Source organism: Salvelinus alpinus, chromosome 17 (assembly GCF_045679555.1).
Source record: "Salvelinus alpinus chromosome 17, SLU_Salpinus.1, whole genome shotgun sequence".
In the NCBI taxonomy this organism is placed as follows: Eukaryota; Metazoa; Chordata; class Actinopteri; order Salmoniformes; family Salmonidae; genus Salvelinus; species Salvelinus alpinus.
Window position 1 is genome coordinate 22,772,007 of NC_092102.1, and position 13,724 is coordinate 22,785,730.

General features: G+C 43.4%; 1 pseudogene; it reads right to left on the reverse strand.

Moving 5' to 3' along the window:
* Positions 1-4,214: 4,214 nt before the first annotated feature.
* Positions 4,215-7,249, reverse strand: LOC139541843 (immunoglobulin-like and fibronectin type III domain-containing protein 1; annotated as a pseudogene).
* Between the last annotated feature and the right edge of the window lie 6,475 nt (positions 7,250-13,724).

Here is a 13,724-nt window from a genome sequence, read left to right on the forward strand (position 1 = left end):
ATCATGAGTTGCTAATATGACTAGGATAATGCCTTTAGCTGCTAGACAATGAAATAAAGTTGAAAGAAAACCAAAAGGTAAGACATGACTCATAATAAGTAAAACGTCCAGGATTCAAACAATTAAGGAACAGGGAAAATATAGATATGCTAATGATAGGCCTAACTGTATTCTGGTAGATGGAAAGGTTTTCCCAACTGGTAGATGGAAAGGTTTTCCTAACTAGCTACAAAGTAGCCTATGTCTACTTGGCAGAATGATATCCTGATTATTTGCATTATATCCAGTGGCCATTTGTTTTGCAAATGCCATCTCATGTGTTACAAAAACACCGCTAAACAAACAGTGCACCTAGAGCATAGGGTAACTAAAAAAAATCTAAATTTCTTAAATTTTTCTCAGACCTCAAAAGTGGTCTCCTGCTGTGGTTTAAGCATTGTTGTGGACTTAGAACATCCAATTGTGTTTTTTTTCCTATAAAAGTATGACATTGAGAGCAAAAAAATCAGAAACCTGTGAATATCTGACTCATTTATCTGTTTCAATAGTAGGTCTACAATTAGCCTAATCGCACAGTACAGCTTGGGTTGGCCTGACTGTGAAAGATCATTATGGGATTTGTCCTTTTAGGTCATTCAAAGTGTATGTCACTGTTTCTCATAATTTTTCAGACAGGGCGCCTTTCCTATGCCGGGTGGGCCATTTGGGATATTTTGGGCAAAATTAGAGTGTACTCACTTCTCCAGGAGCAATTAAGGTTAAGTGCCTTGCTCGAAGACACAGCGACAGATGTTTGACCTTGTCGGCTCCAGTATTCAAACCAGCGACCTTTCGGTTACTGGCCCAATGCTTTAACCTTGAGGCTACCTGCCGCCCCCTTAATTATTGAGAGCTTCCTATTGGTTGATTCTGGTAACCCCGAAGTGGGAAACTCGGGATCCGACTCTTCCGCCTAGGTTAGCAAGTCAGAAACGTCAGAGTTTCCGTTATGACTTGAACGCGACATTACCTAATAAAAAGCCCGTATGTGCCCCATTAAATGTATATAATTTTCTATGTATGCCTCAGGCACCGCCAAGCCATTTGATTCTATGTACCCAGCAAGCACATAACATTTTGAGGACTGTATGTTTCTTAGAGCGTGGTTGTCTTATGGTTATGTTGCATAAAACCTTCCCACAACTTTCTGGGAATGGTGCAGGGTAGTTGCTTTGGAACATTCTCAGCACATTTAAGGAACTTAACATTTTGTTGTAATTTTCTTGGTATTTCATTACTTTAACAGAACATTTACTAAAAGTTCAAACATGGTTGCATTTAATAAAAATGTTGGTAATGTTGTAGGAACGCTCTCCAACTGGTTTGACAATGGGAATGTTCTCAAATAGTTCAGAGAATGTTAAGAAACAGCACCGTGTGATATATAAATAAATATTGGGCGAGCAATAAACGTTCTCTAAATGTTACAAAAGTTTTCTTGTGGTTTTTATGGAAAGTTTTCTTAACGTACTCTGAACAATTTGAAAACATGGCGGCCAGATGCGCTGAGCCGGCACCAGTCGTCCTGGCTGGATGCCCACTCTAGCCCGGCTAGTTGTCTGTGTTAGTGGCCTATATAGCTCTAGTCAGCTTCACGTTCGTTTTGTTGTTTCTTGTTTTTGTTGGCGACATTCATAAATAAAAAGAAATGTACGCTTACCACGCTGCACCTTGGTCCGGTCATTTCCACCCTGACGACGATCGTGACAGAACTACCCACCACAAACGGACCAAGCAGCGTGGTAAGGATGACTGGACATGGGAGGACATCCTGAATGGGAAAGGATCCTGGACGTGGGAGGAGATCCTGGCGGGAAAGGATCGCCTGCCGTGGGAGCAGGTGGAAGCAGCGAGGAAGGTGGAGGCAGCGACTAAAAGGGCCCAGGATTACACAGGGTCACGGCTGCCACGAAAGACCGGGAGGCCACTCCCCCCCCAAAATTGGGGGGGGCACACGAGGAGATTGGCTGAGTCAGGTTGGAGACCTGAGCCAACTCCTTGTGCTTACCGTAGGGAGTGTGGTACTTGTCAGGCACCGTGTTATGCGGTGGAGCACACGGTGCCTCCAGTGCGCGTTCACAGCCCGGTGCGCTACATTCCAGCTCCCCGCATCGGCCGGGCTAGAGTGGGCATCCAGCCAGGACGACTGGTGCTGGCTCAGCGCATCTGGCCGCCAGTGTGTCTCTACGGCCCAGGACATCCTGCGCCGGCTCTACGCACTGTGTCTCCGGTGCGTCTGCACAGCCCAGTGCATCCTGTGCCAACGCCCGGCGCGTACTCCGGCCGCAAAACCTGACTCCCCGCTCCACCTTTGGCTCCCCCCACTTTTGTGGCGCCTCCGGACTCGAGGCCGTCGCTGGAGGCTCCGGACTCGAGGCCGTCGCTGGAGGCTCCGGACAGCGGATCAATACTGGAGGCTTCGTGCCATGGATCCTCATTGCAGGCTCCGGGCCATGGACCATCATTGGAGGCTTCGTGCCATGAATCATCACTGCAGGCTTCGTGCCATGGATCATCACTGGAGGCTTCGTGCCATGGATCATCACTGGAGGCTTCGTGCCATGGATCATCACTGGAGGCTTCGTGCCGTGGATCATCACTGGAGGCTTCGTGCCGTGGATCATCACTGGAGGCTTCGTGCCGTGGATCATCACTGGAGGCTTCGTGCCGTGGATCATCACTGGAGGCGTCGTGCCGTGGATCACCACTGGAGGCGTCGTGCCGTGGATCACCACTGGAGGCTTCGTGCCGTGGATCATCACTGGAGGCTTCGTGCCGTGGATCATCACTGGAGGCTTCGTGCCATGGATCATCACTGGAGTGAGGAGACGTAAATAAATATTGGGCGAGCAATATCAGAGCGGCATAGACTTAGATACAGTAGAATGGCTAGAATATAGTATATACATGTGAGATGAGTAATGCAAAATATGTAAACATTATTAAAGTGACTAGTGTTTTACTATTAAAGTGGCCAGTGATTCCAAGTCTATGTATACAGGGCAACAGCCTCTAATGTGCTAATTTTTCAGTCTCTCGGTCCCAGCTTTGATGCACCTGTACTGACCTCGCCTTCTGGATGATAGTTGGGTGAACAGGCAGTGGCTCGGGTGGTTGTTGTTCTTGATGATCTTTTTGGCCTTTCTGTGAAATCAGGTGCTGTAGGTGTCTTGGAGGATAGGTAGATTGCACCCAGTGATGCGTTGTGCAGACCGCACCACCCTCTGGAGAGCCCTGCGGTTGTGAGCGGTGCAGTTGACATACCAGGCGGTAATACAGCCTGACAGGATGCTCTCAATTGTGCATCTGTAAAAGTTTGAGGGTTTTAGGTGCTAAGCCAAATTTCTTCAGCCTCCTGAGGTTGAAGAGGCGCTATTGCGCCTTCTTCACCACACTGTCCGTGTGGGTGGACCATTTCATTTTGTCAGTGATATGTACGTCGAGGAACTAGCAGTATTATTAAAATCACAACCACAACTTCCAAGGAACCAAATAGCTAGCTGTGTAGTGACTGTGTAGGTCAATTATCAGTAAGTATGTAGCCTAAAATATGAAGGGGCTCTATAAACACTTTCACAATCACAACAACTGTGGACAGCATAGCTCAGTTATTGTCTGTAGTTATAATTAGTATTTCATGGGACCTACAGTTTTCACACCCTGATCAGTTTCACCTGTCTTTGTGCTTGTCTCCACCTCACTCCAGGTGTTGCCCATCTTCCCCATTATCCCCTGTGTATTTATATCTGTGTTCTCTGTTTTTCTGTTGACAGTTTGTTTTGTTTATGAAAACTACCAGCATTTGTTCCCCTGCTCCTGTCTGTCTCCCAGGTTGGGTCAATGCCATCTCGATTCATGTCCTTTTAGGTTGTGGAGTATCCACATCAAACATAATTATCAAAAACGATAACTCTTGGATTTGTACTTACTATCCCCAACAACCGCAGTGCATGTCTTACAAGCAGTACAGCCATGCATTTTGGGAAATAACTCAATTCTACCATATAACAAACTTTATATTTTCCACCTTGATACATAATAATGCCTCTACATGCTGAAGCACTGTAAAAACACAATGTTTCTTATTCTGTGAGAGAAAGAGAAACAATATATCTCTATTTCATGCAACATTCAATGACATTACATTCAATTATATTCCGACTCACACCGAGGTACTACACACATTTGTCAGAGCAGGTCAGTTGAGTTCTCATCTCTGACTGAGTTTGGTGGAGCACTCGGCCCTCCCCAGGGCACCCTCTATTTGGATGGTGTACTCGCCCCAGTCTTTGGGGGTCACGCGGACTATCAGCAAGGAGCAGACACCACAGATGGTGATTAAGTATTTGGTGTTTGGCTGATGTTGTTGCGGTACCAGGTGACGCGAGGCTTGGGATTTCCCTTTATGGCACATATACCATTCGTAACCTTTGGGAGCTGTGTGCTGTCTCAGTGGCACAAGGAAGGATGGAGTAGTCCGCAAATCACAGGTCTTGTAGGCTGGCATGTTCACCACAAATGTTCCTAGAGAAGAGACCGGGCAGAGAGGTCAAATGCTCATCTCACATGTCATGTAATGCATATGTTAAAATGGCAGCATTTTATAAAGGGTTAATAGATTGTTTGAAATAAATACATATAATATAAATACATATAATAAATAAATATAATAATAATAAACAGGTATAACACATTAGTACTTAATGTTGAGCTTAATGACTTAGCTGTTATTGATTATACTGTTATTGTTGCCAGTCTATCATATGAGCTGATTATATGACTTGGCAATTGATCTCTTTACTTGGCTGGTAATAGCGTTCTTCCTCTTACTTCCCCAGGTGGGTGACTCAGATGGGGCAGATATGCCCATGTCCTTCTTAGCGTAGACACGGAAGTGGTGAACTTGTTGTTGAAGAGCCTGTCGGCCACTGTGCTCCATGAGCCTTTGATGGAGTCTCGTTTAGACACAGAGTAGCGGAGGTGATCGTCACACTTCTCATCAGGGGATAGTTCCCAGATCACTGTCATAGTGCCTGGGACGTTCTCCTCAAGTTCTACTGGTCCTGGGGGCTTGGGATCATCTAGTGCCAGTGTCAGAGACATGAGAGTCAGTAGGATATAACTAACACTTTGGGAGGAAATTCTCTCATTATATTTAAAATACTTTATTTGTGAGTCCTGACCCTTGCCATCTTTTTCATCTTGTGCAAGTTCCAATTAGACTCGCAAGCCGCCTGATCTCGCAAGCTTACATTTAGTAAACGATTAACGTAGGAGATCAGGTATCTTGTGAGGCTAAGTTCCAATCCCTTCTCAGTCTGAAATAGACTGGGAGAGCTTCATTGTATGTTACTGTACCTGTAACCCTAACCTCCACGCTGAAGCTTTCCTGGCCCACCAGGTTTTTGACCCCTATGGTGTAGATCCCTGAATCAGAGCACTCAGATGAAGTGATCAGTAGCGGAGATGAAGATTCAGAGTTGTAGATACTGACCCGCTTCAGCACAGGAACATCATCCTTCAGCCACGTGACTTCTGGCCATGGGGAGCCCTGTTAATAACAAGATGATTAGAACATTATCTGGATTGAAAACACCAAGCATAAGCCAATTCCAGGAAACTACCGGAAAGACCTACCAATACAATCTGGGGATAACAGTGTTTAGAGAAAGATGAGTTACCAGTTTTACCTCTTACCCTCTTACCTCAAAGTTTAAGAGGATCCTGACATAATTTCCTGCTCTCACCACCATGAAACTTATTATTGGTGAATAATGTGTCATGGAAATTCTTACACAGGGACACTCAAAGTCAATCTTAAATGAATCATTCTTTATTACCAGCGCGCTGGAGAGGTTCCAACCAATGTCGATCAGGAGCTCCACCTTGGGCAGTCCCATTAATACTTTTATATACAGACAAGTTATATTTGCATGATTTAGCTTATTCATCATTCATAATTAATGAATCATTAACATTTGCTTCCTTCATGTGACAGACCAATAGCTTAGAGAGAAGAAGCCTCGTGAGGTGAGGCCTTGAAACTGAGATATCCTTTTCTCAAAACAAGGTTCTGGGCATACTGCAGATACTGATAGTAAAGATTTGATCAATCAGTCACTTGCATGAACATGTAAATTAGTTATTAGAAAAGCACCTGAATAGAACACAGAAATTGGTAAATAGAAAAGCACAAACATAAAAATTGTGTGATAATAATCATTACATTTTAATGTAGGCAAATCGATTTTAGCTTCTATATCAAGATACATCATTATAATAAATCATAATAAAGGTTTTACTTATATTAATGGGAGTGAATTTATAAAAAAATACACAACATGTTAAATAACACAATTAGGCAAACTAAGAAAAAAAACGTGCTGCTGCCTTTTGGGAACTTGGGATTACCAACTTCCAAACAGGAATTCCAAACAAGTTGCAGGCACATGCTCTGGTTGTGGGGAATTATTCTTAGCAACAGTGGCAATGTATTCGGGAAGATCAGTCATATTATAAGAGTGATCTGGGACAAAAGTACAGCATTCATCGCCAATGATTGCACAAGTGCCCCCTTGACCTGCCAAAAGATAGAATTGGCTCTGTTTTGCAGAGCCAATTCTTTTAGCATTGCCAATTTTCTCTACGTCTCTAGAGATCTCCCGAATTTGGTCGAGGCAATATGCACATTGACTTTCACAGGGAAGAGAGAGAACACATGTGGAGATTAAAGAATGGATGAGAGGGAGGGAAGTGGAGAGAAATAGAGGTTAAAATAATGAGGATGAAATGATAGGAGGAATAGTCAAATGGTGAGTAAAGGCTATTGCCATAATGACTCAAATGTATTTGTCTGGTTACACTCAAAAGAATCAGGGCCACCTTTTAGACATTATGAACCCTGAGGTTTATAGTGGTCATGTAGGTTTTCACACGGTCCATGAGCTATATGATCAGACACAGTACACACAGAAAACATTTAGAACATACCGAAAGGTCCCAAGTCTCAAACCTTGGCCTGTTCCTCCTCTCGCTCCTTTTTCTTCTCACTGAGTTTCTTCAGCATTACATGGAAGTCTTTGACACCAAACTCAGCGTAGCTGCATTCATAGTCCTTCCAGTCTGCACTCATGATGATTTCCCAAGACCTTTCATCGATTTCTCCAGGTTCTTTCATGTCAAAAGATGGCGCCGACAGAGGGGGCTGCATCACTTCTAGTTCTTAGGAAACTTTGCAGTTTTTAGTTTTTTTATGTATTATTTCTTACATTGTTAGCCCAGAAAATGTTATTTGTTATTACATACAGCCGGGAAAAACTATTGGATATCAGAGCGACGGTAACTCACCAGCACTACCAGCATTATGACCAGGAATGCGACTTTTCTGAAGCGGATCCTTTGTTCGCACCTCCCAGGGCAATTGAACTGATTCTAGAGGCCCCAAACCCAAAACAATGCCGGTGAAGGAGAGGTACTCGGAGCGGTCTTCTAGTCCGACTTAGGAGGCGCACACACCACCCACCGCTTCCAAGTATATTACTCGCTAATGTTCAGTCCCTGAATAATAAAGTTGACGAGCTCAGGGCAAGGGTTTCTTTCCAGAGAGACATCAGGGATTGTAACATACTCTGTTTAATGGAAACATGGCTACTGTTGGAGTCGGACCAGCCATCTGGATTCTCAGTTCATTGCACTGACAGGAATAAACATCTCTCCGGTCCCGTGTGGCTCAGTTGGTAGAGCATGGCGCTTGCAACGCCAGGGTTGTGGGTTCATTCCCCACGGGGGGACCAGGATGAATATGTATGAACTTTCCAATTTGTAAGTCGCTCTGGATAAGAGCGTCTGCTAAATGACTAAAAAAAAAAAAAAAAAAAAAAAAGAAGAAGGGCGGGGGTGTATGTTTCATGATTAATGACTCATGGTGTAATTATGATAACATACAGGAACTGAAGTCTTTTTGTTCACCCGACCTAGAATACCTGACAATCCAATGTCGACCGTATTATCTCCCAAGATAATTATCTTCTGTTATAGTTACGGCCTTGTATATCCCCCCTCAAGCCGATACCACGACGGACCTCAAGGAACTTCACTGGACTTTATGCAAACTGGAAACCATTGTCATGACTTTCCTGGGAGGGCCAAAGGATCAGGTTACGGTGGATCAGCTCTACAGATCTCTCTCCCTCCCACAGAGGGGATGAGGGATGAATGTGGGGCATATATGACACCTCGTTTGGTTGTCTGGAATGTCTTTTTGCCTTAGGGAGAGTCTACTGCCCAAAACTACAATGTCAAATAAATGGACTCTTGGACAATATATTTCATCACTCGAATGGGTGGGAATAATGATGGATGGAATATGAAAATGAATGTCTATTTTATGATGCTATTAAAAGTGAAATGAAGATGTTATAACGAAAACATTGTAACTTGAAGAGTTTTCATAATGTGTATATCATGTTTACATACTTCACATTGTGTAGAAAATATCCAGATTAAAGAGAATGTTTTTGTGATGTTAATACTGTGATTTTAGTTGTCTAAACGAGATCATACTAAATTCTAATACCTTTTCTCGTAACTACCTATGCCCCAGGGAACCCCAAGAGTGTGTCATAAAGACGGAAATGCCCTTTTTTACTCGAGGGTAAGAAGCATGTGAATTAAGAATGAACATACCAGACTATGATGACCAGTGCTGCAGACCCCAAATGCAACACGAGGTTGAAGAAGACACTCTTAAAAAAGGAACAATTTTCGCCTAAAACGACATACCCAAATCTAACTGCCTGTAGCTCAGGACCTGAAGCAAGGATATGCATATTCTTGATACCATTTGAAATGCTATTTTCTCAAAGTGAGTCTAGAAAGTTGATCAACTTTCAAAGCAGAATTACTTTCCCATTGTTCCTCAAATGATATACCATTTTGTAGCCCTGAGTCTACTTTTATCCAATATAAAAAACAGAAATTCAAATTTTGACCAAATCCAGGTTGTGAGTCATATATTAGCATATAGTATGTGCTAATATGCATCTACTGATAAAATGCATTTTGATAACATATTTTTTACGTTCAAACTGCTTTCCCGTGAAGTCGTGACTTGCGACATATGCCTACTTTCATGAATCGGGTCACATATGCTAGAATATGCTAAAATTACTTTGTTTCTTGGGTGGGACATCTGTTTTTGGGAAATGCTGGGTTATCGCATAGCCTCTCGCAAATGTTCCTTTCTTAGGATACCTAGAGGAAAAGTCATTACTATCCGTTGGGTGATTGGTTGAGGCTTCTTGGGTGCGTGACATCACTCCGAACCCTTATGCCGCGTTCACGTCATGTCGGAAACTCGGAATTTCCGATTTAAAATGAACATAGGTCTTTTTGCTTAGAGCTTCCTTTTGGTTGATTCTGATACTTCCCAAGTCGGAAACTCTAGTATCATCTTTCTACAACGTGTAATCAAGTCGGAAATTTCGACATGATGTGAATGCGGCATTATCAAAACACAAAACATGGCTGACAGTTTTCTTGCCTCGGATTTGAAACCAGAAGTAACCACCAACTTCAATGACAGTTAACTTAAAAAAGAATAATATATAATCTAACATTCCCGCGCTCCAATAACATTGGTCGCAGAATTTCTTGTAAAACAGCTCAGCTAGCTAGCAAAATGCTAATTTGCGATGCTAGCTAGCTAACATATTAGCTAGACTGCGTCTAGACTTGGGAGCTCATGGGGGCTTCAGGAAACAAAGGATTATATGATTTCATCATGGACAAAAACAACTGGTTACTAGAACTGATCCGATGGACATGGGGTAATGAAATTGGTATGTAAGCCTTATGTATATGTCCTTAGAAGCTTTGTGAATATAAAGTCACTGCAGCCTTAGATGGTTGCATCAGACCAGTTGGTAGCACTATAGATGTCATTGGTACCAGTGGCACCATAGGATACTAGAGCAATAACTAAGTGGACTTTGTCTCATGCAAATTAATGTTAGATTTTAATTATGCAGACAAACAATATGAAATATCCTGATTAGTATAGCTGGATAATCACATATTCTTGCCCTATTATGTGGTCTGAATGTAGTGAAAATTTGATATTTTATTGTGTAAATTTAGAAACCGGAAGGGTTGCCGCTTGCGTATCAGCGTATTACAGCTGTGAGAGTGTATTGGAGTATTTTGGAACGTTAATGTTGAGTGTACCAGCTGAGGGTAAAATCACCATGGTAATTTTTCCACTGATTGCACATAAAGGAAGAAAGCTCCTACATGATAGTGCTTGATTTGTTATCCAAATGATCTTACATTTACATTTACATTTAAGTCATTTAGCAGACGCTCTTATCCAGAGCGACTTACAAATTGGTGCATTCACCTTATGACATCCAGTGGAACAGCCACTTTACAATAGTGCATCTAAATCTTTTAGGGGGGGGGTGAGAAGGATTACTTTATCCTATCCTAGGTATTCCTTAAAGAGGTGGGGTTTCAGGTGTCTCCGGAAGGTGGTGATTGACTCCGCTGTCCTGGCGTCGTGAGGGAGTTTGTTCCACCATTGGGGGGCCAGAGCAGCGAACAGTTTTGACTGGGCTGAGCGGGAACTGTACTTCCTCAGTGGTAGGGAGGCGAGCAGGCCAGAGGTGGATGAACGCAGTGCCCTTGTTTGGGTGTAGGGCCTGATCAGAGCCTGGAGGTACTGAGGTGCCGTTCCCCTCACAGCTCCGTAGGCAAGCACCATGGTCTTGTAGCGGATGCGAGCTTCAACTGGAAGCCAGTGGAGAGAGCGGAGGAGTCATCCTGTGAACCCCATTCATTGCTGCTCACAGCTATATTAAAGATTGCTTTTTATAAATAATGTTTTGATGTTACATTTAACTGCTGACAATACTGTTATCTAGGCAATTTCCTTCTAGTTGACGTCAGAGGTCAGCATGTTGGAGAATTCGGAGCTCTGGGATGATAAACGAGTTTCCCACTAGTAATCACGAGTTTGAGGGGCGTTGAAGCAGGTGTTTCCTAGTCGTATGTGGTTAATACCACCTTCCCACTTGGTTATGAAGGCAGAATTAAGCCAGGCCTCAATAATGCCAGATACTTGCCATGTAGCAACACATCCTCAGAAATGACAGAGTTTGCATTTGTTGTCCCCCAAAATGAATTTTGAGAGGACGATGGATATGTCTCCATCCATTCATCAGTTAGTCATGCAATATCTTAGGCACCTCTGGCCCAATTTTGACGAAACTTGCGTCTTGCCATAGAGGTCAAGCATTTATAAAATTACACTGATTGTCCCAAGGGGGGCGCTATAGTAATCAACTGAAATTCTGAACTTTAAACAAGCGTATCTCCAGTCCCGTTTGAGCTACAGTCATAGCTCAAACAAGACATTTATTTCAGCCCCTAAGCAACAAGTTTCCCATAAGGACCTATAAGCTACATCTATTTGATTTTCTGCAAATTATACCTTTTGTTCCGCACTAAACTTTGAACAAGCATATCTCCTGCCCCATTTGAGCTACAGTCATGTAATTGTGTACATATATGCATCTCCTCATCAGAAACAAGTTTCCCATAAGGACCTTGATTTAGCCAATTTGACATTACCCAACACAAAGGATGGACAAACACAAGGACGAATGCAGTTCTGGTTGACATGCTCCCTTCCTGAGCACAAAAAAATAACTAACATTTCAACTCTTAAATTATGATCAATCAAAGGTAAGTTCTAACCATTACTTATCATAGAAATAGCAGAGGCCCAATCAAAAGCACCTGTTAGAGACAGAGGTAGAATGGGGAATGAGTTGAGCCCCTCACCTCCTTATTTTTTTTATTTCACCTTTATTTAACCAGGTAGGCTAGTTGAGAACAAGTTCTCATTTGCAACTGCGACCTGGCCAAGATAAAGTAAAGCAGTTCGACACATACAACAACACAGAGTTACACATGGAATAAACAAACATATAATCAATAATACAGTAGCAAAATCTATATACAGCATGTGCAAATGAGGTAGGATAAGAGAGGTAAGGCAATAAATAGGCCAGGGTGGTCAAGTAATTACAATATAGCAATTAAACACTGGAATGGTAGAATGTGCAGAAGATGAATGTGCACGTAGAGATACTGGGGTGCAAAAGAGCAAGATAAATAAATAAATACAGTATGGGGATGAGGTAGATTGGATGGGCTATTTACAGATGAGCTATGTACAGGTGCAGTGATCTGTGAGCTGCTCTGACAGCTGGTGCTTAAAGCTAGTGAGGGAGGTAAGAGTCTCCAGCTTCAGTGATTTTTGCAGTTCGTTACAGTCATTGGCAGCAGAGAACTGGAAGGAGAGGCGGCCGAAGGAAGAATTGGCTTTGGGGGTGACCAGTGAGATATACCTGCTGGAGCGCATGCTACGGGTGGGTGCTGCTATGGTGACCCGTGAGCTGAGATAAGGCGGGGCTTTACCTAGCAGAGACTTATAGATGACCTGGAGCCAGTGGGTTTGGCGACGAGTATGAAGCGAGGGCCAGCCAACGAGAGCATACAGGTCTCAGTGGTGGGTAGTATATGGGGCTTTGGTGACAAAACGGATGGCACTGTGGTAGACTGCATCCAAATGGTTGAGAAGAGTGTTGGAGGCTATTTTGTAAATGACATCGCCGAAGTCGAGGATCGGTAGGATGATCAGTTTTACGAGGGTATGTTTGGCAGCATGAGTGAAGGAGGCTTTGTTGCGAAATAGGAAGCCGATTCTAGATTTGATTTTGGATTGGAGATGTTTAATGTGAGTCTGGAAGGAGAGTTTACAGTCTAACCAGACACCTAAATATTTGTAGTTGTCCACATATTCTAAGTCAGAACCGTCCAGAGTAGTGATGCTGGACGGGCGGGCAGGTGCGGGCAGTGATCGGTTGAAGAGCATGCATTTAGTTTTACTTGCATTTAAGAGCAGTTGGAGGCCACGGAAGGAGAGTTGTATGGCATTGAAGCTCATCTGGAGGTTAGTTAACACAGTGTCCAAAAAAGGGCCAGAGGTATACAGAATGGTGTTGTCTGCGTAGAGGTGGATCAAAGAATCACCAGCAGCTAGAGCGACATCATTGATGTATACAGAGAAGAGTCGGCCCGAGAATTTAACCCTGTGGCACCCCCATAGAGACTGCCAGAGGTCTGGACAACAGGCCCTCCGATTTGACATACTGAACTCTATCAGATAAGTAGTTGGTGAACCAGGCGAGGCAATTATTTGAGAAACCAAGGCTGTTGAGTCTGCCAATAAGAATTCTGTGATTGACAGAGTCGAAAGCCTTAGCCAGGTCGATAAATACGGCTGCACAGTAATGTCTCTTATCGATAGCGGTTATGATATCGTTTAGGACCTTGAGCGTGGCTGAGGTGCACCCATGACCAGCTCTGAAACCAGATTGCATAGCGGAGAAGGTACGGTGGGATTCGAAATGGTCGGTAATTTGTTCCTTAACTTGGCTTTCGAAGACCTTAGAAAGGCAGGGTAGAATAGATATAGGTCTGTAGCAGTTTGGGTCTAGAGTATCTCCCCCTTTCAAGAGGGGGATGACCGCGGCAGCTTTCCAATCTATGGGAATCTCAGACGATACGAAAGAGAGGTTAATTAAACACGCTAGTAATAGGGGTTGCAACAATTTCGGCAG